Genomic DNA, 23464 nt, shown 5'->3' on the forward strand with positions numbered 1-23464 from the left:
AGGTCTTATGTTTTCATTGATCCATCTGTCTTATCTTTATGCCAGGACCATACTGTTTTTAATTACTGTTCAGTTCAGTCACTCAGTTGTGACCAACACTTTGTGACCCCATGGACTGCAGCACGCCAGGCCTCCCTGTCCATCACCAACTCCCAGAGCTTACTCAAACTCATGTCCATTGAGTCGGTGATGCCATCCAACCATCTCATCCTCTGCCGTTCCCTTCTCCTCCTGCCTTCAATCTTTCCCAGCATCAGGGTCTTTTCTAATGAGTCAGTTCTTCACATCAGGTGGCCAAAATATGGGAGTTTCAGCTTCAGCATCAGTCCTTCCAGTGAATATTCAGGACTGATTTCCTTTAGGATAGACTGGTTTGATCTCCTTGCAGTCCAAGGGACTCTTAAGAGTCTTCTCCAACACCACAGTTCAAAAGCATCAGTTCTTCAGCACTCAGCTTTCTTTATGGTCCAACTCTCACATCCATACTTGACTACTGGAAAAATTATAGCTTTGACTAGATAGACCTTTGTTGGCAAAGTAATGTCTGTCTAGGTTGGTCATAGCTTTCCTTCCAAGGAGCAAGTGTCTTTTAATTTCATGGCTGCAGTCACCATTTGCAGTGATTTTGAAGCCCAAGAAAATAAAGTCTGTCATTGTTTCCATTGTTTCCCCATCTATTTGCCATGAAGTGATGGGACCAAATGCCACGATCTTAGTTTCTGAAAGTTGACTTTTAAGCCAACTTTTTCACTCTCCTCTTTCACTTTCATCAAGAGGCTCTTTAGTTCTACTTCATTTTCTGTCATAGGGGTGGTGTCATCTGCATATCTGAGGTAGCTTTTTAATGTATTTTGAAACCAGGACATGTGATGCCACTAGCTTTGTTCTTTCTTCTCAACACAGTTTTGGCTATTCAGAATTATTTGTGGTCCCATTTGAAAGCTTTTCCTCTAAGATCAGTAGCAGGCAAGGGTGCCCACATTCAGCACCTCTGTTCAATATAGTGTTGGACATCCTAGCCAGAGCAGTTAGGTAAGAAAAAAGAAATAAAAGGCATCCAAATTGGAAAGGAAGAAGTAAAATTTTCCCTGTTTTCAGATGAAATGATCTTTTATATATTAATAGATATTTATATATAATATGTATATATTATATGTGTAAGAACTCCACAAAAATCTGTTAGAGCTAATAAATGAACTCAGTAAAGTTGTAGGATACAAAATCAACATGCAAAAATTTGTTATATTTCTGTACAGTAACAATAAATTATCTGAAAATGAAAGTAAGTGAACAGCCCCACTTATAACATCATCAGAAAGAATAAAATACTCCAGAATAAGCTTAAGTAAGAAGGTGAAAGATTTTTACTTTGAAAACTACAGAACAGTGATGAAGGAAATTAAAGACGCAAACAAATGGAAAGACATCCTTGTTTATGGATTGAAAAACTTAATATTGTTAAAAGGCCCCGCATTGTACAAAACAATTTGCAACTTCATTGCCGTCCCTATCAAAATTCATGTGACATTTTTTATAGAAACAGAAAAAGCAACTCCAAAATTCATATGAATCAGAAAGAACTCCAGATAACCAAATCAGTCTCTAAAGTGTTTGCTGTGATGTGATCATCACATAATGAAAAATCTCTCTAATAAGAAGACGTGGGATCCACCTCTTGATGGAGACGTGCAGAGATACATAGGAGCTGGCACACAGACACTGCTTTTTCACGTCTCTTTCCACTTCCATGTTCAGTGATGTCATGTGCTGATTAGAAATCAGATATAACAGGAGTATTACACCACAGAAACTGGCCAGTTCTACAAGTAAGGAATTTTATTTGGAAGGCCAGTCATTAAAGTTTTAAAGCATACCACTGCCTACATGTAAATGAACCTGGTAGCTCATTTTACATTTTTGTGAATTAGTATATACATAAAACAGTCTATATAATGTAGTGATATTAATGTAATGAGTCTTAATGTTTGTTTCATAAAAACTCACTTTCATTCAGTCTAATAACTTGGAGTTATGAAATCAAAGATTTAAGTAGATCTCTAATTAAAACAAGTAGGATAATTTAAGAAACTGAAATTAAGGAAGTATTCCTCCTCAAGCTAGATTTTGACAAGAAATACAAATTTCAAAGAGGGCTATTTTGAGACATAGAATTTGTTCTTTAAACTAGTAAATGGGTTTCAGAGATTAGGATGCCAAGTGTGTTTACTGAGGTGTCATGTAATGTGGGGCCTCCCTGGGAGTATAAGGCCCAGCATTCTAGTTTCCTGTTAGTTCATGCTGACTTTTCACTTGAAAAGTATGGTCACTTTCTCCCTAAGCCCTCAGAACATTGCACCAAGCTACCGTAGAAGCAGATTGCTGAGACAGTGCTTCACTGTAATTGACATTCCAGTTGAGCTATTTCAAATCCAGAAAGATGATGCTGTGAAAGTGCTGCACTCAATATGCCAGCAAATTTGGAAAACTCAGCAGTGGCCACAGGACTGGAAAAGGTCAGTTTTCATTCCAATCCCATAGAAAGGCAATGCCAAAGAATGCTCAAACTACTGCATAATTGCATTCATCTCACACGCTAGTAAAGTAATGCTCAAAATTCTCCAAGCCAGGCTTCAACAATATGTGAACCATGAACTTCCAGATGTTCAAGCTGGCTTTAGAAAAGGCAGAGGAACCAGAGGTCAAGTTGCCAACATCTGTTGGATCATTGAAGAAGCAAGAGAGTTCCAGAAAAACATCTATTTCTGCTTTATTGACTATGCCAAAGCCTTTGACTGTGTGGATCACAACAAACTGTGAAAAATTCTTCAAAAGATGGGAATTACCAGACCACCTGACCTGCCTCTTGAGAAATCTGTATTCAGGTCAGGAAGCAACTGTTAGAACTGGACATGAAACTACAGACTGGTCCCAAATTGGGAAAGGAGTATTTCAAGGCTGTATATTGTCACCCTGTTTACTTAACTTATATGCAGAGTACCTCATGAGAAATGCTGGACTGGATGAAGCATAAGCTGGAATCAAGATTGCCAGGAGAAATATCAATAACCTCAGATATGCAGATGACACCACCCTTATGGCAGAAAGTGAAGAAAAACTAAAGAGGCTCTTGATGAAAGTGAAAGAGGAGAGTGAAAAAGTTGGCTTACACCTCGCCATTCAGAAAACTAAGATCATGGCATCTAGTCCCATCACTTCATGGAGAATAGATGAGGAAACAATGGAAACAGTGACAGACTTTATTTTCCTGGGCTCCAAAATTGCTGCAGATGGTGACTGCAGCCATGAAATTAAAAGACACTTGCTCCTTGGAAGAAAAGTTATGACCAACCTAGACAGCATATTAAAAAACAGAGATGTTACTTTGCCAACAAAGGTACGTCTAGTCAAGGCTATGGTTTTCCAGTAATGTATGGATGTGAGAGTTGGACTATAAAGAAAGCTGAGCGCCAAAGAATTGATGCTTTTGAACTGTGGTGTTGGAGAAGACTCTTGAGAGTCCCTTGGACTGCAAAGAGATCCAACTAGTCCATCCTAAAGGAAATTATTCCTGAATATTCATAGGAAGGACTGATGCTGAAGCTGAAACTCCAGTCCTTTGGCCACCTGATGCGAAGAACTGACTCATTAGAAAAGACCCTGATGCTGGGAAAGATTGAAGGTGGGAAGAGAAGGGGACGACAGAGGATGAGATGGTTGGATGGCATCACTGACTCAATGAACATAATTTGAGTGAACTCTGGGAGTTGGTGATGGACAGGGAAGCCTGGTGTGCTGCAGTCTGTGGGGTCGCAAAGAGTGGGACACGACTGAGTGACTGAACTGAACTGGCTTTAAATACTGTCATATGCTGAAGAGTCCAATTCATATCTCCAGCCCAGACCTCTCCCTGATCTTTAGATTCATGTATCTGATTAATTACCTGATACCTCCATTTGGATATCTGGTAATACCTCAAACATATCATGTTCAAACTTCATCTGTCCTTTCTCTCCCCTACAGCGTGTATCTGCTTCTCCTACAGCCTCTGCCTTCTCAAGAGATATTAACTCCATCTGCCATTCGTTCAGACCCTCAGAGCTGTCTTACTGTTTTTCTCTCTCAGCTCACATCCAGTTCATCAGCACAGCACGTTGGCTTGGCCATCAGAGTATCCAGAGTCTTGCTGCTTCCTGCGGCCGCTGTTGCTGTCTCCCTGGCCAGTGGCACTGTCCTCTCTCCTGTGTCATCACTGTGGTCTTAACCCTTCTGCCTGCTTCACCCTTTCACTCTTTCCACAGGTGATTGCTAACACAGAACCCAGAGTGAGCCTGTTAGATCCTAATGGATCACATCACTGTCCTGCTCAAAACCTCTGTGCCTTCCCATTCCATGCACAGTAGAGGTCTGCATCCCTACAGTGACCTGCCAAGCACTGAGGACTTGCTGTTGCTTCCTCTCTGACCTTGTCTCCTACCACTCTTCTGCTCCCTCACTCCGTTTCAGCCACATTGATCTGTTGTAGCTGTTCCAACACATCAGACGTATTTCCATCTCAGGGCCTTGGCATCTGCTGCTGCTTCCACCAGAATGCTCACTTCTCAGTCATCTGTGTGCCTGGCTCCCTCCTCTCACTGAAGCCAGATGCTGTCTTCTCACGCAGGGTTTCCCTGACCCTATTCAAAGATCGCAAAACATCTCTCCAAGTCTAAGCACATTCTGTCCTCCTGTCCTGCCTTAGTTTTTCCCAAAGCAATTAACATTTGGCCTGTAGTGGTCTTCTTACAAGCCAAGCATCTCAAACTGTGCCAGGCACATTATGGATGCTAGTAAATATTTGTTGGAAGAAGATCAGTGGATCACTTGGAGGAAGATGCATTGTGTCTTCTCCCAAAAGGGACACTGGGACAGTGAGGAGCCAGAGGGCAGGGTGCTGCCTTCAGAAGAAGCAGTCTCCCATATGAGTGCAGTTTCTCTTCTCTGGCCTAAATGACTAAAATCAAGCATGACCATAGAAACAGTAATTACCACATACATGAGAAGACAGGCTACGAGTGGAAATTGCAGAATCAGTTAGGTTGCCAATTTAGGTTACCCCAAGTCTGTGGACTACAGGAGTCAGATACAGAATGCAGAACAGTTGCTGTGAGTTGTATAAATATATAAAGGACATAGTTATAAAAAAATACAAGGAATCAATATAGAAACTTGAAAAAAACACGGAATCAAAACTTTAGGAAATGGAAAACTGAATTGTTGATGTCAGATCACAGTGAGTGAGTTCCACAGCAGATTAGTTTCAACCAAGGAGAAGATGTATCTGAAGAACTTAGCTGAATTTACTGAAGAGAGATGACAAGAAGGAAAATATGAAAGAAAGGTTAAGGGACAAGGAGGGTTGAGTGAAAAATTCTAACTTGTAAGCAATTGGTGTCTCAGGAGGTTAAAGAGAGAAAATTGAGGGGAAATAGTTTAAATGAGAATGACTGCAAATTTTGCAAAATTTAAATGACATCTAAGAGGACTGAGGAAGTACAGTGTATCTCAAGGAGGATACTAAAGAGAAGCCCACACCTAGAAAGACTGCAGAGGATCTGCAAACACCAAAGGAGAGGAGAAGATCTTAGGAACAGTTACAGAGAGAGGACAGACTGTGGCGTCATGAGAGCAGACTTATCAATGGCAGAAGTGGACCTTAAAATACAGTGGAATGAAAATTACAAGTTGTAGTGAGGATAAGTCAGCCAGAACCCAGCATTCCACAATACTAACTCAGGGATAAAAACAACACAAACTATTTATAAATTTACAGTATCTGTAAAGGGGAATGTCTACTACAAAGAAACTTATTTCAAAAGAACTCTTACGTTATTGACTTCAAAAAGACTCTGCAATTCTCCAGGCCAGAATACTGGAATGGGTAACCTTTCCCTTCTCCAGGAGATCTTCCCAACACAGGGGTCAAACCCAGGTCTCCCGAGTTGCAGACAGAACTCTTTACTGTGTGAGCCATCAAGGAAGCCCTCAAAGAGAAGGAAAATGATTCCAAAAGGACAGTTGGGGTTGCAGGACCGAAGGGTAGACAGTAAAAGGGTGAATACTTAGATAAATCCTTACAGGTGTCGTCAGTATAAAATTACAAGAGTGGCTGAAAAGCATGAACAAGCCTCTCAGAACTCCAGGGTCTCCCTGCCCTGTGCCACCACAGAGCCTCCGGCCCCGCCAACACGCCTATTGCCTTTCTCTGCTGAGCCTCCCAGAGTCTCGCTCTGCCCACACTCAGCTGAGTGTCTGCTTGCAGTCTCCAGGGCGTTTCAGTGCACTTTTCTGGCGCTCTTTGTTAGTGTGGCTTACGTCTTCCGTAGCCTTGCCCATAGCAGCACCAGCGCAGAGTCGGCCACCTCGCCCTCAACGGCCTCTGTTTCGGCACCATGTTTCTGCTGCCATTTAGGAAGTGCCCCAGCAGAAACCAGCATGAATATCGAGCTCACTGTGTGTTTCCTTTTCTCAAAGATCATAACCTTGTGCTGCTTATTGTCCATTGCCTGAAAATGGTTGCTTCCCCATATTTTATACAGGTTTATAGTTGTTTACAGCAGAAGAATAAGTTACTTGCTACTCCCCCATGGCCAGTACTAAATCCCTAATCATTAATTTTTTAGCCTATAGCCTTTTCTGTGGCTGTAAATGATAAATTATAGCATATAAGGCTATCAGTTTTCTTCAAAGCACTGTTTTTATTGCATTCCCACAAATTTTATGTAATGCTTTCAGTGTAAGTCAATTCCAAGTTTGACTTTCTTCATCATTCATTGTAGTTTCTTTTTTGATGTGTGACTTACTTAAGATTGCATTTTTAAACAAAAGACATGTACATAAATCTTTGAAGCCACTTTATCCTGTAAAGCCATAAATAGGGAACAACCCAAAGGAGCGTCAACAGAATAAATTGTATATTATTACAGTGGAATTGTACTTAACAATAAAAATCACAAACCAAAACTGTAGCATAATATTGTAGAATAGATGCCAGACATGAAAGAGAAGAGAGTGTATGATGCCTTTTAATAAGAAAGTCTATAATACTCCAAACCAATTGATGGAATTAGAAATCAGAAATGTTGGTTACCTTGGGTTTGAGGTGACAATATGCAGAGTACATCAGGAGAAATGCTGGGCTGGAAAAAGCACAAGCTGGAATCAAGATTGCCAGGAGAAATATCAATAACCTCAGATATGCAGATGACACCACCCTTATGGCAGAAAGTGAAGAGGAACTAAAAAGCCTCTTGATGAAAGTGAAAGAGGAGAGTGAAAAAGTTGGCTTAAAGCTCAACATTCAGAAAACGAAGATCATGGCATTTGGTCCCATCACTTCGTGGGAAATAGATGGGGAAACAGTGGAAACAGTGTCAGACTTTATTTTTGGGGCTCCAAAATCACTGTAGACGGTGATTGCGGCCACAAAATTAAAAGACGCTTACTTCTTGGAAGGAAAGTTATGACCAACCTAGATAGCATATTAACAAGCAGAGACATTACTTTGCCAACAAAAGTCCATCTAGTCAAGGCTATGGTTTTTCCAGTGGTCATATATGGATGTGAGAGTTGGACCATAAAGAAAGCTGAGTGCCGAAGAATTGATGCTTTTGAACTGTGGTATTGGAGAAGACTCTTGAGAGTCCCTTGGACTGCAAGGAGATCCAACCAGTCCATTCTAAAGGAGATCAGTCCTGGGTGTTCATTGGAAGGACTGATGCTGAAGCTGAAACTCCAATACTTTGGCCACCTCATGCGAAGAGTTGACTCATTGGAAAAGGCCCTGATGCTGAGAGGGATCGGGGGCAGGAGGAGAAGGGGACGACAGAGGATGAGACGGCTGGATGTCATCACTGACTCAATGGACATGAGTTTGAGTGAGCTCCGGGAGTTGGTGATGGACAGGGAGGCCTGATTCATGGGGCCACAAAGAGTTGAACATGACTGAGTGACTGAACTGAAACTGAACTGGGTTTGAGGAGTAGGGTGGGGTCAGGGCAGGTGGAGGTTATAAGGATACCCAGAGAGGGGACAGTTTTCTGGATATGAAACCAGTGAAAAGCTTCTAGATGAAAGAAATAGAACTTGAACTTTTTCCCACACACAGATTAATTTCTAATCTCTTAGTGGAGTCTCAGATACTCTCAGTGCTTCATTCCCGCCACATGGTTCTCGTCAGTGTCTGTGTGCAGGATGGAAAAGAATTTCCAGACATGAGAGAGAATGAAAGAGAATAGAATTTGTGCACAGGGGCTGCTTCTGGGACAGCAGGCCAGCTTCCTGTTAGTCAGGGAGAACAGACCCTGAATATGGGTCAGTTGCCTGACTTTATAGCCAGGAACAAAGGACCAGGGTAGAAACCTTGTGGCTCATTTGCTGGTTGGATGAGGTACATGTGCTTTCCTTACATGGGGCAGGGGAAGGACAGGACAAATACCTTTCCTTATAGGGGATGGGACAGGGACAGGCCATGCTGCCTGGGAGGGCTCAAAATAAATTCTGCACCAGTTGCAACATGGCAGGAGGGTGATAGAGGTCTGGTGCATTCTGTTCCTGCATCTGAAGCTCTTGAGCTCATCTTGTTTTTTGGTCCTCTGGGCATCACAGGTCTAATGCAGCACTGAAGCCCTGGGGGCCAGGGACACCCTGGTCATTGGTCATTGTTGTGCAGACTCCACTGCTTCCAACTACCGGGTCCCCCTGCCGCCTTGCACCATTCTGGTTGCCTGGTCCCATCTTCCTAACCATGCCTTATAGCAATCCCTCCAGAGGCTTTTTTTTTTCCCCTGGAGAAATTAGTGAGAAACGGAGTCCAGAGAAGCTCTGTTCTCTGAATCCCCATTAAACGTCTAGTAAACACTCATGCTTAGTCGTGTCCATCTCCTCGTGACCTGTAGCCCACCAGGCTCTTCTGTTCTTGGGATTCTTCAAGCAAGAATAGTGGAGTGGGTTGCCATTTCCTTCTCCTGGGGATCTTGCCAACCCAGGGATCGAACCTGCATCTCCTGCATTGGCAGGTAGATTCTTTACTGCCGAGCCATCTGGGAAGCCCCTGTGGACCTCTAGATGTCTCTGCCTCTCTCTCATCTCAAGGAGAATCTGTCAGGCTTGGAGTGAGGGTCCCCACGTTCACTCCCACTTCTGCAGAGAGTTTCTTATCCTACATGGCTGAAGCCTCTCCTTTTGAGCTTAGGGTTTTGGAAATACAGGCCAAAAGAAAACACATTTGCCAGGCAATGCTAGTTCTCTACCCTACCCCACCACCTGAATAGAGCCATAAACTCAAGAGTCAACCCTTGGAAATTGAGAGGGCAGAGGGAAAAGAAGAAAAAAAAATCCACATAGTAATGTCAAAATACTATCTTGCTCATATTCTTCTTCTCTTCTCTGCCTTGTGGAAAACTCAGAGTCCACTTAATATCCAGGTATAGGGCACTTTTTTTTTTCTTGTTAAGGTATTGCACTGTGCTCACAGTCACCTTTTAAAAATGGTTCCATGACTCTTCTTTAGCATTTCTTGATCATCTTAAGTGTTTTCTTGACTCTGAGGGGTCTGTCATACAACAGGATTCACATGGCTGACTATTCAGTGCCATTAGCTACTTGAATCCCATCTAGCAGAAGCAGGATTGCAGGGTGGATAATTTGCTGAGCACAATGCAGCAGTCTTTTTTCCATTCCTGTGATCAGCCTGACCGGAAGTGCATACAAGTTACTCCCTGGCCAGAAAAGTCCTCTCCGTTAGTTGTGGTATTTGTTTCATTCTGAAAATGGGTAAGAATTTCTACTCAGTCAGTGGCTAAGATGCGTAAAGCATAAATGAAGTTGTTAAACGGGTGAAGGAAAAATATCCTTTGGCAATAACTGGTGCAAAGTTGCACAAAATGTACTAAAGTTGAAAAGTATGCCGTTGTGAGCATCTTTGGTTCAGAATTGCTTCTTTCCTTGACTTTCCTAAGGACTGTCTCTGATCTTCTTCCGGTCTCATGGTTCAAATCATGCTCCATTAAAAAAAAAAAAAGGAGAATTTACATGCAAATGAGAACCAAAAAAGCACAGTAGCATTTTAATCCAGTCCATTGTAATAAACGCCTGCTGTGTCAGAGACTTACTCAAACACAGGACAAAATGGATAGACTGAATTGTCTTGGCTAAGAGCAGCCAGTCAGAAATAGAACAAGTTTGCTGAATTTCTGCTTTGTTGACGCTTTAAGACTGAGTGTCCGTTTTCCTCTGGGGTTGGTGGACTCCAGCATTTGGGTTTTGTTTATTCATGGACTGGCCCTGCCGTCTCCTGGGGACAGCCCCGTGCCGGCTGCATTGTGCTGTGCCCTGTGTCTCCAGGCCTTGTGCTGTGGGTCACCAGTCCAGCCCTGCCACGCGTGGCTGAGTCTCCTAGGCTGTGCCACACACACCAGTGTGTAGAGGAGATCCTTCTGCACCGGTGTCGTCCTCTCTACCTCTCTCCAGAGGTGTCTTTCTGAGAGGTGTCTGGTGATAAGCAAGCAGGCAAGTGAGTTGATTTGGATCTTCTGGCATATTCACTGATCACAGAAAAAGATAAATTACCAAAAGATGAGTTCACCAGAAAGATGAATTCCTCTCTCCTGAGACCCATGTTTCTAAAATGCTGTCAACCACTACAGTTAATTGGTAGCACTGCCTGCCCAACTTTTGGTGGAGATGTCAGATAAGCAAATACCAGCTTACCCAAGAACTAAAAACAGAAATTCACTAATCTAAGCTGTCCCTGGGGTCAGTTTCTTACTTGATAAGCTGGATTCTAAGTTACACTTCAAAATTTACAAAGCTAATGTAAATTCTTCTAATCTAATAATAGTTAATTCTATTATCTATAATTTATTGAATTTTATGTAAGTTTCATGCACTAATTCAGTTACAATAAATGGGGTGGGTGATTTTAAGAGTCAGAGAAAGTGCTGTGTAACACCTTTTTTGCTAATGTTTTCCGTAGTATTTCTTGGCTAGCCTGGCAAAGAGTCTGTGTAGTGAGATTCGGCAGATGGCAGTTTGGCCAAGTGTTTTGACACTTCATAGTGAGGGCCACTGCTTTCCAACCTGGAGTGCTTGGATCCTCACCTATGACTGCTCTGTCTTTTTGTTTACTCATTGTCCACAGTCTATGGCTTGAAACCAACTTGTAGCACGTTGCTTCTGAGAATAGTACACTGTCATCTATGAATATGTAAGAATTGATGCTTTTGAACTGTGGTGTTAGAGAAGATGCTTGAAAGTCCCTCAGACTGCAAAGAGATCAAACCAGTCAATTCTAAAGGAAACCAGCACTCATTAAAAGGACTGAAGCTGAAGCTGAAACTCCAATACTTTGGTCACCTGATGAGAAGCACTGACTCATTGGAAAAGACCCTGATGCTGGGAAAGATTGAAGGCAGGAGAAAGGGACAACAGAGAATAAGATGGTTGGATGGCATGACAGAGTCGATGGACATGAGTTTAAGTAAGCTCTGGGAGTTGGTGATAGGGAAGCCTGGTGTGCTACAGTCCATGGGGTCACAAAGAGTTGGACATGACTAGGTGACTGAACTGAACTGATCGATGAATATATGGAGCCAAATAGAAGAATACCATCTGTTGTTGTTTATATGTGACTCTAGTGGTAAAGAATCTGCCTGCCAATGCAGGAGACACAAGAGATACCAGTTCAGTTCCTGGGTTGGGAAGATCCCCTGGAGAAGGGCCTGGGAATTCACTCCCGTATTCTTGCCTGGAGAATCCCATGGGCAGAAGAGCCTGGCAGGCTATAGTCCCAGGGGGTTGCAAAGAGTTGAACATGACTGAAGCGACTTAGCATGCACACACATGTGTTACATAACAGCTCTGTGAGTAGGTGGTTATTGATATTTGTTCAGCTGTTGAATGATACTTTCAGAGACCACCTGTCTTTTCATTACCCTCAGCGTGTGAGCTTTTGACCTCAGGCTGTTACCTCATTGATACTTAAATAACTGCTGCTCCAGTAAGGCAGAGAGTATAGGAGAAAAACCACATCAGCTGGTTACTGTCTTCTTAATTAAAATTTTTTTTAACTTATTTTTTAAAAATATTTCTGTATTTACTTATTTGGCTGCTTTGGGTCTTAGTTGTGGCATTCCAGATCTTTGCGTCACGCATATCTTTAATTGCATCACGTGGATGGACTCTCTAGCTATGGCACATGGGCTTAGTAGCTCTTTGGCTTATGGATCTTACTTCCCCCACCAGGGATCAAACCCACCCCCCCCCCCTGCATTGCAAGAGAGAGTCTTAACCCCTGGACTATTTTCACTCTAAACAGAATTCAAATGCCACCCAGAAACATCAGCTGCCTTCTGCTCTAGAAATGAAGAGAGTTAGGGCTTTGCTGTGCATTAGGTTTTGGCTTAAGGGACTGTTGTGGCTGGTGTGATCTACCCAGACTACTAAACTTTCCATATCAACAATAAGGCTGCTTTTTTCCCCCTTTATCATTCATGTGTTCACTGCAGTAACACTTTTAATTTCCTTCAAGTTACTTTTCTTTTGCATTCTCAACTTGGGTAACTTTTGACACAAGAAACCTAGGTTTCAGCCCGTCTGGCTTTCAACCTGCTTTCCTCACTAAGCTTCATTATTTCTAGCTTTTGATTTAAAGTGAGAGACATGTGACCTTCCTTTCATTTGAACACTGAGAGGCTGTTGCAGGGTTATTGATTGCTATAATTTCCCGTTGTTGTGTCTCAGGGAACAGGGAGGCCCAAGGAGAAGGGGAGAGATGGGGCAATGGCTGGTAGTTGGAGCAGTCAGAACACATCCAACATTTATTAAGTCTATCCCCTCATATGGGTGCAACTTGTGCCTCCCCAAAACAATGACAATAGTAACATCAAAGATCACTGACCACAGATCACCACAACATATATAATTATAATGGAAAAATTTGAAATATTGTGACAGTTATCAAAAGGCAACACAGAGACACAAAGTGAGCAAATGTTGTTGGAAAATTTATGCCCATAGACTTGCTTATTACAGGGTTGACATAGACTTTCAATCTGTAAAAACCGCAACATCTGCAAAGCACAGTAAAGCTAAGTGCAATAATATAAGGTGTGCCTGTCCACCTTAACACTGCATCAGTGGGGTCTTGTATGTATGACAATGGGCCATTACCTGGAAGAACTGCATGCCTCATCTTACTTAAGAAGAAACCTATAGGGAAACCAAAAGACAACAGGGGAGATAAAAAGCAATGACATCAGAGGAAAACCCAGCCTCCAACAGCTGCAGAAAAGAGCAGACAGTAAACACAGCCTGACTCCTACCTCAATATACAAAGAACCTCACCCTAAAGGCTCATTCACCTCAGTGATTTTTACCCAGTACATCATGTTCAGCTCAAAGCATACTAAAACACACACACACACACACACAAAGCTGGAGAGACAAAGGAAGCATCAGAGCCACACTCAAATATGCCAGAGATGTTGGATGTATCAGATCAAAAATTTAAAACAGCCGTGATAAATATGCTGAGGACCCTGGGATGGAAAAAGTACGTCCTTCTATGTGCTGATTTAAAAACTGACTCTCAATAAAACTGAAAGAAAAAAGTGTCTAGTACAGTGGGCTCTCCATTTTCAGGGGTTCTGTATCCACAGATTCAACCAACTGTGGATCAATGATATTTGGAAAAGAAATTCCAGGAAGTTCCAAAAAAGCAAAACTTGAATTTGCTGTGTGCAGGCAATTATTTACATAGCATTTACATTGTATTTGCTATTATAAATCTTGAGGAGATTTAAAGTGTACAGGAGGATATGCTTACACTGCATGCAAATCCTGGGCCATTTTATGTAAGGGGCTTGAGCATCATGGATTTTGGTATCCTCAGGGGTCCCGGAACCACTTCTTAGCAGATACTGAGGAGTGACTGTAAACTCAACAGAGACCTTTGGTGACATTACTAGACGGTGTCCCGTGTATCTGTGCCTGCTTTCTTTCCTTTTGATGAAAAGAGATAAAGTTTTATGATGTCAAATAGCTTTATAACAAGACATTGTCTGAAAGTGTGAACCTTCATATTTATGTGAACAGCACTGTTCAGAGAAAAGTTTTAAATAATTGCAAAAAGTGAAAAACACGTAGGAGACAGTTCATGATAGTTCCTTAGTTGTATTTACTGCATATCATTCTGGACACAACTGATCATATAGTAAACCTGCTATTTTAAAATTGCTTTCTCCCTGTAACATGGATCTTTTTTCCTACAACCACCATTAAGAAATCAGTGTAATTGTTGAGATTTGAAATAGCAGTTTTTCTGTTTTCTTCCTGTTGTTGCTGATTATAATATGCTTAAGTGAACTGAAACTGCTTATGACCATTTGAAAATCTAAAACACGACTCAGAACATTGTTCATTCTCTGGCACTACTATTAGCCATTTAATGAGCACAGGAAGAAAATAAGAGTTTGATAGTAATGATAATATGGAGAGGCATGAAAATACTAAAGGGGAAATGGTGTAGATTGGAAGATCTGTGAGCCTGAGACCCACCATCTTCCCTCACCCTGCAACCTGATCCCTACCCCAGAGTCTATATTTCTACCAGAAACACAATCAATCTCTTTAGACAAATGTAAAACTTGGATGTCATCCTTAGACCTTTTCTCCTGTCTGATTTTCACACCCCTCTCTAAATCTCTACAGATTATAATAAAAACATTCCTGAAGATACTATCGAATCAGTATTTCTTGAGCATACAGGGAGTCAAGCTTTGATCTGAACCTAAATACAAAGGGCATTAGATACATGACATCTACCCCTGGAGCCCTGGATATTGAGACCTCCCATATTAGGTAGGTCCAGCCAAAGTCAGAGAAGAGCTATCCCATCAACCAAATTACCTGGAAAATATCAGCATGCATGGGCATGCCAAATAGCTTCAGTCATGTCTGACTCTGTGACCCCGTGGACTGTAGCCCAGCCGGCTCCTCTGTCCATGGGATCCTCCAGGCAAGAATACTGGAGCGGGTTGCCATTTCCTTCTCCAGGGGAGCTTCCTGACCCAGGGATCAAACCCACGTCTCTGAGGTCTCCTGCATTGGCACTGGGGTTCTTTATCAGTAGCTCCACCTGGGAATCCCAGGAAAAGGTCAGAGCTTCCCATAATAAAAAGCTGGATTAAAGTAAATAAATATGGAGTAAAATATAGTACAAGATTCTATAGAACAACTACATGGATTCTGTGAGAACAGTGATACCCAGTGAGCTGCATCACTGGTACTGCCTCATAACGTGCATGACAGGTGTTCTGTGGCTGACTTCCCCACTCTCTTTACTGTGCATTGTCTTAGTCTATTGCATTGGTCACACAGGCTTTGCTTCTCTCCATGACTTCACATGGAGAGACTTCCATCGGTTAAGGTCTCTATACCCAGACAGAAGCTTATGTGCTGCTGCCTTTGTCATGCCCCATGCCTGCTAGTGTCCCTTGTTTCATTCCCAGTACTCACTGCCTTAGTCTCTACTTACCTTCCTTACATCTGGGTAACTCCCTCTTCCAGCCCTTTTCTCTTCTTCCCATCATTCCTTTTCATCTTTCTATTTCAGTTTCTCATCACCTATGCCTGAACTTAAACTGAAGAAATTAGGGAAAACCACTAGACCATTCAGGTATGACCTAAATCAAATCTGTTATCATTATACAGTGGAAGTGACAAATAGATTCAAGGGACTAGATCTGATAGAGTGCCTGAAGACCTATGGATGGAGGTTCATGACATTGTACAGGAGGGAGGGATCAAGACCATCCCCAAGGAGAAGACATGAGAAAAGGCAAAATGGTTGTCCGAGGAGGCCTAACAAATAGCTGTGAAAAGAAGAGAAGTGAAAGGCAAAGGAGAAAAGGAAAGATATATCCATTTGAATACAGAGTTCCAAAGAATAGCAAGGAGAGATAAGAAAGCCTTCCTCAGTGATCAGTGCAAAGAAATAGAGGAAAACAATAGAATGGGAAAGACTAGAATTGCCAAAGGACCATTTCATGCAAAGATGGGCACAATAAAGGACAGAAATGGTAGGGACCTAACAGAAGCAGAAGATATTACGAAGACGTAGCAAGAATACACAGAAGAACTACACAAAAAAGATCCTCATGACCCAGATAATCACGATGGTGTGATCACTCACCTAGAGCCAGATATCCTGGGATGTGAAGTCAAGTGGCCATAGGAAGCATCACTATGAACAAAGCTAGTGGAGATGATGGAATTCCAACCGAGCTATTTCAAATCCTAAAAGATGATGCTGTGAAAGTGCTGCACTGAATATGCCAGCAAATTTGGAAAACTCAGCAGTGGCCACAGGACTGGAAAAGGTCAGTTTTCATTCCAATCCCATAGAAAGGCAATGCCAAAGAATGCTCAGACTACCGCACAATTGCACTCATCTCACATGCTAGTAAAGTAATGCTCAAAATTGTCCAAGCCAGGCTTCAGCAATATGTGAACTGTGAACTTCCTGATGTTCAAGCTGGTTTTAGAAAAGGCAGAGGAACCAGAGATCAAATTGCCAACATCTGTTGGATCATGGAAAAAGCAAGAGAGTTCAGAAAAACATCTCCTTCTGCTTTATTGACTATGCCAAAGCCTTTGACTCTGTGGATCACAACAAACTGTGGAAAATTCTGAAAGAGATGGGCATACCAGACCACGTGACCTGCCTCCTGAGAAATCTGTATGCAGGTCAGGAAGCAGCAGATAAAACTGGACATGAAACAACAGACTGGTTCCAAATCGAGAAAGGAGTACGTCAAGGCTGTATATTGTCCCCCTGCTTATTTAACTTATACGCGGAGTACATCATGTGAAATGCTGGGCTGGACGAAGCACAAGCTGATGTCAGGATTGCTGGGAGAAATATCAATAATCTCACATATGCAGATGACACCACTCTTATGGCAGAAAGTGAAGAAGAACTAAAGAGCCTCTTGATGAAAGTGAAAGAGGAGAGTGAAAAAGTTGACTTACACCTCACCATTCAGAAAACTAAGATCATGGCATCTGGTCCCATCACTTCATGGCAAATATATGGGGAAGAAATGGAAACAGTGTCAGACTTTATTTTTCTGGGCTCCAAAATCACTGTAGATGGTGTCTGTAGCCATGAAATTAAAAGACACTTGCTGTTTGGAAGAAAAGTTATGACCAACCTAGACAGCATATTAAAAAGCTGAGATGTTACTTTGCCAACAAAGGTCTGTCTAGTCTTAGCTATGGTTTTTCCAGTGGCCATGTATGGATGTGAGAGCTGGACCATAAACAAAGCTGAGTGCCAAAGAATTGACGCTTTTGAACTGTGGTGTTGGAGAAGACTCTTGAGAGTCCCTTGGACTGCAAGGAGATCCAACCAGTCCATCCTAAAGGAAATCAGTCCGGGGTGTTCACTGGAAGGACTGATGCTGAAGCTGAAACTCCAGTACTTTGGCCACCTGATGCGAAGAGCTGACTCACTGGAAAAACCCTGATGCTTTTGAAAGCACTGAGGGCAGGAGAAGAAGGGGACGATAGAGGATCAGATGGTTGGATGGCATCACTGACTCGATGGACATGAGTTTGAGTATGCTCCAGGAGTTGGTGATGGACAGGGAAGCCTGGCATGCTGCAGTCCATGGGGTCACAAAGAGTCGGACACGACTGAGCAACTGAACTGAATTGAACTGATACCTGGACAAGCTCCTTGGAGAGAGTTGCTGGTGACCTGATTTTATTGTTCGAGCAAGCCCAAGAGAGAAGTCAAGGGAATGTGCACCAGACCTTCTGGGAGCCAGGGAGAATTTTTGCTAGCAGCTGGATGGGCACTAATCAGCAAAAGAGCATGTAACATAGGCAGGCTGCCTCTGTCAGGGGAGACTGAGAGATACACTTCTCTGCCAGCTTCCTGTGCCCTGAGCCCTGGCAGGAATAACCAGGCTGAATGCTTGTGCCCTCACTAAGAGCTGCCTTGTTGTTGTTGTTCAGTTGTTAAGTCGTGTCTGACTCTGCACTGACTCATGGACTGCAGCATTCAAGGCCTCCCTGTCCCTCACTCCTCCCGGAGTTTGCCCCGGTTCATGTCCATTGAATCAGTGATGCTATCCAACCATCTCATCTGCGGGGCAGAGGATGAGATGAGAACTGCTGCTTTACTGCTGAAGTTCTATGGGTCTCCTGAACACAAGCTCTGTTGGCTTTCGGAGCTAGGTTTTTTAGGGTCCTGTCCCTTGGGTGGGAGCCTTAAAAGTGGGGTAAGAGACATGTGGTCCAGACCCTTTGCTCCTCAAGGGGAAGCTGGAAGTTGGGGATCCCCTACCAGTTGTTTGGCACTGTGCCAGGTCCAGTGCATAGGCATCACCAAAGTAGTTTCTGAATTTCTCTCAAAGGAAATTACAGCAATTAGCCATACATTCAGTTTATCTGAGGGATGAGGGAAGTTCAGGATTCTCCTTATCACCATCTTGGTCTGCAGTTCCAAAGGAAATTTGATAAGGAGAAAGGAAGGCTAGGCAAAAACATACTAAATATAAAAACCACATAAGGGGAACTTCCTTGGCAATCCACTGGTCAAGGATTTGCCTTCCAACACAGGGGGTGCAGGTTCCACCCCTGGTCAGGGAGCTAAAATCCCCATGCTTCTCTGCCAAAAAAACAAAACATAAAACAGAAACAATATTGCAATACATTCAATAAAGACTTAAAAAATGGTTCTCATTTTAAAAAGTCTTTAAAAAAATCACATAAGATATTCGTACTTCCTGATTACAAAATTGATGCTTTGAGAGATTAAATAATTTGTTCAGGTGGTAGCTGGCAGAACCAGACCTTTATCAAGTCTATTTTACTACAAAACCCATGATTGTAACCAACATGATAGAATGACCCCTTGCTCACCCTTGCTCCCATAGTGACTGGTACAATATCAGCATAAGATGAACATTCTATAAACACTCCCTGAGCGATTGAATGAGAAGATGAATAAATAAATGGATAAAAATAATGGCAAGTGGCCAAAAATGGCTGAGCTTAAGTTGTGTGGAGATTTGTGTCAGGGCATGAGGGTGAAGGTGTAGGATGGCCCACACTTCTCCTTAGGCTCATTTTCCCTAAGTAGGCTGTGTTTTTACCACCACACACCACAGATCTTGCCTCAGCATATTTTTACTTGTTTTTGCTGGCCAATTGCATCTCTCTTTGCCCCTGGCTCACTGAACCTCCTTCATGACTGAAGGCTTCCTAGATGATCTCCCTTGTCTGTGAACCCCAAAGAGAGTTTCCTCTCTACGACATTAATTGTATTGATGTTGGTTTGCACAGCTCTCTCGTTGCTTCGTGTCTAATACATATTGACCAATGCATCTCTCCAGTCAGATTAGCTCTTGCTCAGGCCCAAGTGGTGAAAAACAAATTAAAGGTGCTCCATAAATAAACATTCTTGATTAACTGTTGAAGTATTGGTTAAAAAATCAATGCTCTATATTTGGAAATGGCAAAAGCCAAGCTCCCTGGCTGTAGATCAGTCAGAGCGTGATTTAAAGGTTGTGGACTGAGGACCTGGCCCACCACAGATTTACTGACCTGACGCCACACTCATCCTTGCTGTGTGCTGTCCAGTGAGCAGAATGGGAGGGCCGGAAGTCATGTAAATTACTGACTTGGAAAAAATTCATTAGAAAAAGTACTTGGAAAGACAACTAGAAATCAGAGCAAGTCACTGCTTCTTGTATGTTCCTGCAAAAATGAGGACCACTTCTGACCTGGCCATTTCTTCCTTTCTAATGCAGAAACCATAAAATGCCTTTATAATTAATCTCTCTGATTTGGTTTATCTTGGGCAGAGTCCAAAATCCTATTTTTCTGTGCTTTCCTCACTTTTTTCCAAGGAATTATTTTTCCTGTTATAAATGAGGCTTAAGATATTTGTGTGTGTGTCAGATGTTTCCTCTGGAGGATTATTTTAATTCTCTCAGCAATACAGTACAGATTTTGACATTCTTCTCCTAAATGTATTACCCAGTGTTTTCAGTAAGTTCATAGAGGGAGAATCACCAAAGATTAACAGTAAGAAAATAAATGCAGAGCAAACTCAGGCGTCCCAAATTTCCTTTCTTGAGAACACATATCCTGGAACTGACAAAATGAAATAGAAGCTTACAGAAGGCGTTGGGGAGCATAGCACAATACACACAGAGGTACATATAAATCGATCCTTACTAACCAGAGTAAGCATATAGTGCTGAGACAGTCCTCCTCCCCTAAGAACGTTTTACAGCACGGTGAGCAGGCAGATGTTGCTGAACATTGTCTGAAGGCAATAATTAAAGATCATCATCTGTTTCTTTTCTTTATCTAGTCAGTGGTATTTAGGTGAAATTTTTAGTTTGTATAAGATTTGAATTCCCTAGAGCAACAGGGTAAGTGTCTTTACCAATTGTGCTGCCATACCAAAAGGACTATAGACTGAGTGGCTTATAAACCAAAGAAATTTATTTCCCACAGTTCTGAAGGCTGGGAAATGCAAAATCAAGGTGAAGCTGAAACTGTGTGCCCCAGCCTGGGACTTGAACTCATGGTCTTCTAACTGAGGTCACACACCTGGTCTCAGGACTTAATGAAGCTCAGGTTCTTGATGTCTCATTGTAGAAAGAATTCAGTGAGAAACAAAGTGATGGGTAAGAAGTGTTTCCCTGGTGGCTCTGCAGTAAAGAATCCACCTGCAGGGGTCAGGAAATCCGCTGGAGGAGGAAATAGCAACTCACTCCAGTATTCTTGCCTGAATAATCCTACAGACAGAAGAACCTGGTAGGTTACAGTCCATGGGGTCACAAAAGAGTTGGACACAACTTAGCAACAAAACAACGAAGAAGTGGATTTGTTTAGAGAAAAATGCACTCCACAGACAGTGTGAGCCATTACACAAGTCGAGAGTAACCTTAAAATATGGTGTAGTTAGTTTTCATGGGCTGAGTAATTTCATAGGCTAACGAGTGGGAGGAGTATTCCAACTATTTCGGGGAAGGGGACTTCCAGGAATTGGGCTGCCACCCACTTGTTGGTGTTTAGTCGACCTTGGAACTGTCATGGTGCTGGTGGGTGTGTCATTTAGCTGATGTGATACAGTGAGCATGTACTGAAGTCAGCTCGTCTGCCGTCTTGGACCTGTTTGGTTCTAATCAATTTATGTCATGTCCTCAGGCTGTATCATTCTTTTACAGTTTGTGCTCTGCCGGCTTCCCTCTTGTTTAACTAGAAGATTAGGTCTGGTGAGGGTCTGCTTATAGACAGACCCCCAGATCTAGTTCGTTTAGTTCATAGACACTGTCTTGTTGTGTTCTCACCTAGCAGAAAATGAGATGGTTGGATGGCATCACCAACTCAATGGACATGAGTCTGAGCAAACTCCAGGTGATAGTGAAGGACAGGGAAGCCTGGTGTGCTGCAGACATGGGGTCATAAAGAGTCAGACATGACTTAGTGACTGAATACCACCACCACCTGGCAGAAGGGGCAAGGGAGTGCTCTGTGGCTTCTTTCATAAGGGCACTAACTAATCCCATTAGTGCCCTCTACCCTCATGACCTAATCACCTCTCAAAGGTCCCACCTCCAAACACCATTGTTACATCAGGGTTTGGGTTTCAAATATGAATTGGGGGTAGGGAACACAAACATTCAGTCTGTAACAATGAGTGCTCTCAAGATCTAAAAAGATGTTAAAGTGTAGCTATAACTGAACTTGCAGATAGGAAGACTGACACTGAATAAAGTATTAGAACAAAACAGTTTGCAGAAATATACCCATAACTATGAAACATCAAACCCTTCCGAAGTGTCAGAAACATCTTCATACATTGAGACCCAGAGGTGAAAATCTTCGGAGCACCTTTCTCTTTTTAAGAGAAGTAAAACCGAAGGTTTTTGGATGCTGTGGGTTTAACTGTCGGTTTGTGTGTTTTTCCTCTTTTTTCTTCTCTTTAAAATAAAAACCCCTGCTGCTGCGTGTTATGAAAATTCTAGTTTTCATGTTATTGAAGCCACAAAACAAATACAGGGAGGGTGAAAATACCTTGCAGTTCCCTTTTCTGTGTAAAAAGTAAGGAAGAAGAGGACAGAGGAGTGCCCTCATAAGGTACCCTGAGGATACCAAAAAGAAATGGGAGCTGCCCCCCAAGGCTGCCTGTAGCTCCTTGGTTATTAACTCCATAAGACAAACAAGATAGAAGGCACACAACACTGGGTCATTTCAGGGGATCACTTATCGCAGGGTGAGAGGGACAAAGATGACAAGGAGAACTGAGGTCTCAAGATAGGACATTAATGCTGTTTTTTTAAAGGCATCACAACACTTTCATTATGAAGACCAGAGCCAAATCAATTTCAATTTTATGAATTTTACATCAGTATACCAATTGAATTTCTGAAGATTAAAATATGTAATATTCCTTGATACATCAGTATACCAATTGAATTTCTGAAGATTAAAATATGTAATGTTCTTTGATACAGAATTATCACACTAACACATCTTTGTGTAAATACATTGAGTCTTTAAAGCCATTTTCTATAATTTTGTAGCAGTCAGTGCCAAAAGATAAAGCTTAGAAATTTCAGATAATAAATCCAAGAAGCTTAAAGCTGCGACACACAGCTTTCCAGAGAGCAAATGAATGCATTTCTCAGAATCATTTTTTTATTATAATCATCTGCAGGAAATTCTGGTTTTGCTTCAGATATGCAAAACAAAGAGCACAATCATACAGAGGCTTCTCTGAGCAGGTTTACAAATAGAAGTTCTCTGGCTGAGAGGAGCCCTGTACACTTACAAGGAAAAGCTTGTGACAGACAAAACATATTAAAAAGCAGAGACATCACTTTGCCTACAAAAGTCTGTATAGTCAAAGCTATGGTGTTTCCAGTAGTCATATATGGATGTGCGCAAAGAAGGCTGAGCGCCGAAGAATTGATGCTTTTGAACTGTGGTGTTGGAGAAGTCTCTTGAGAGGCCCTTGGACTGCAAGGAGATCCAACCAGTCCATCCTAAAATAAATCAATCCTGAAGATTCATTGGAAGTACTGATGCTGAAGCTGAACTTCCAATACTTTGCCCACCTGAGGTGAAGAGCTGACTCATTGGAAAAGACCCTGATGCTGGGAAAGATTGATGGCAAGAGGAGAAGTAGGTGACAGAGGATGAAATGGTTGGATAGCATCCTCGACTCAATGCACATGAGTTTGAGCAATCTCTCAGAGATGGTGAAGGACAGGGAAGCCCTGTGTGCTGTAGTCCATGGAGTCACAAGGAGTTGGACACTATTGAGTGACTGAACAACAACAATACCAGGAGAGGAGTAGGGCCAGTAAAGCTGCTTGCAAGCTGTCCTTCTAGGTAGGGT

The sequence above is a fragment of the Bos javanicus genome, chromosome 12 (assembly GCF_032452875.1).
Source record: "Bos javanicus breed banteng chromosome 12, ARS-OSU_banteng_1.0, whole genome shotgun sequence".
Taxonomy (NCBI): domain Eukaryota; kingdom Metazoa; phylum Chordata; class Mammalia; order Artiodactyla; family Bovidae; genus Bos; species Bos javanicus.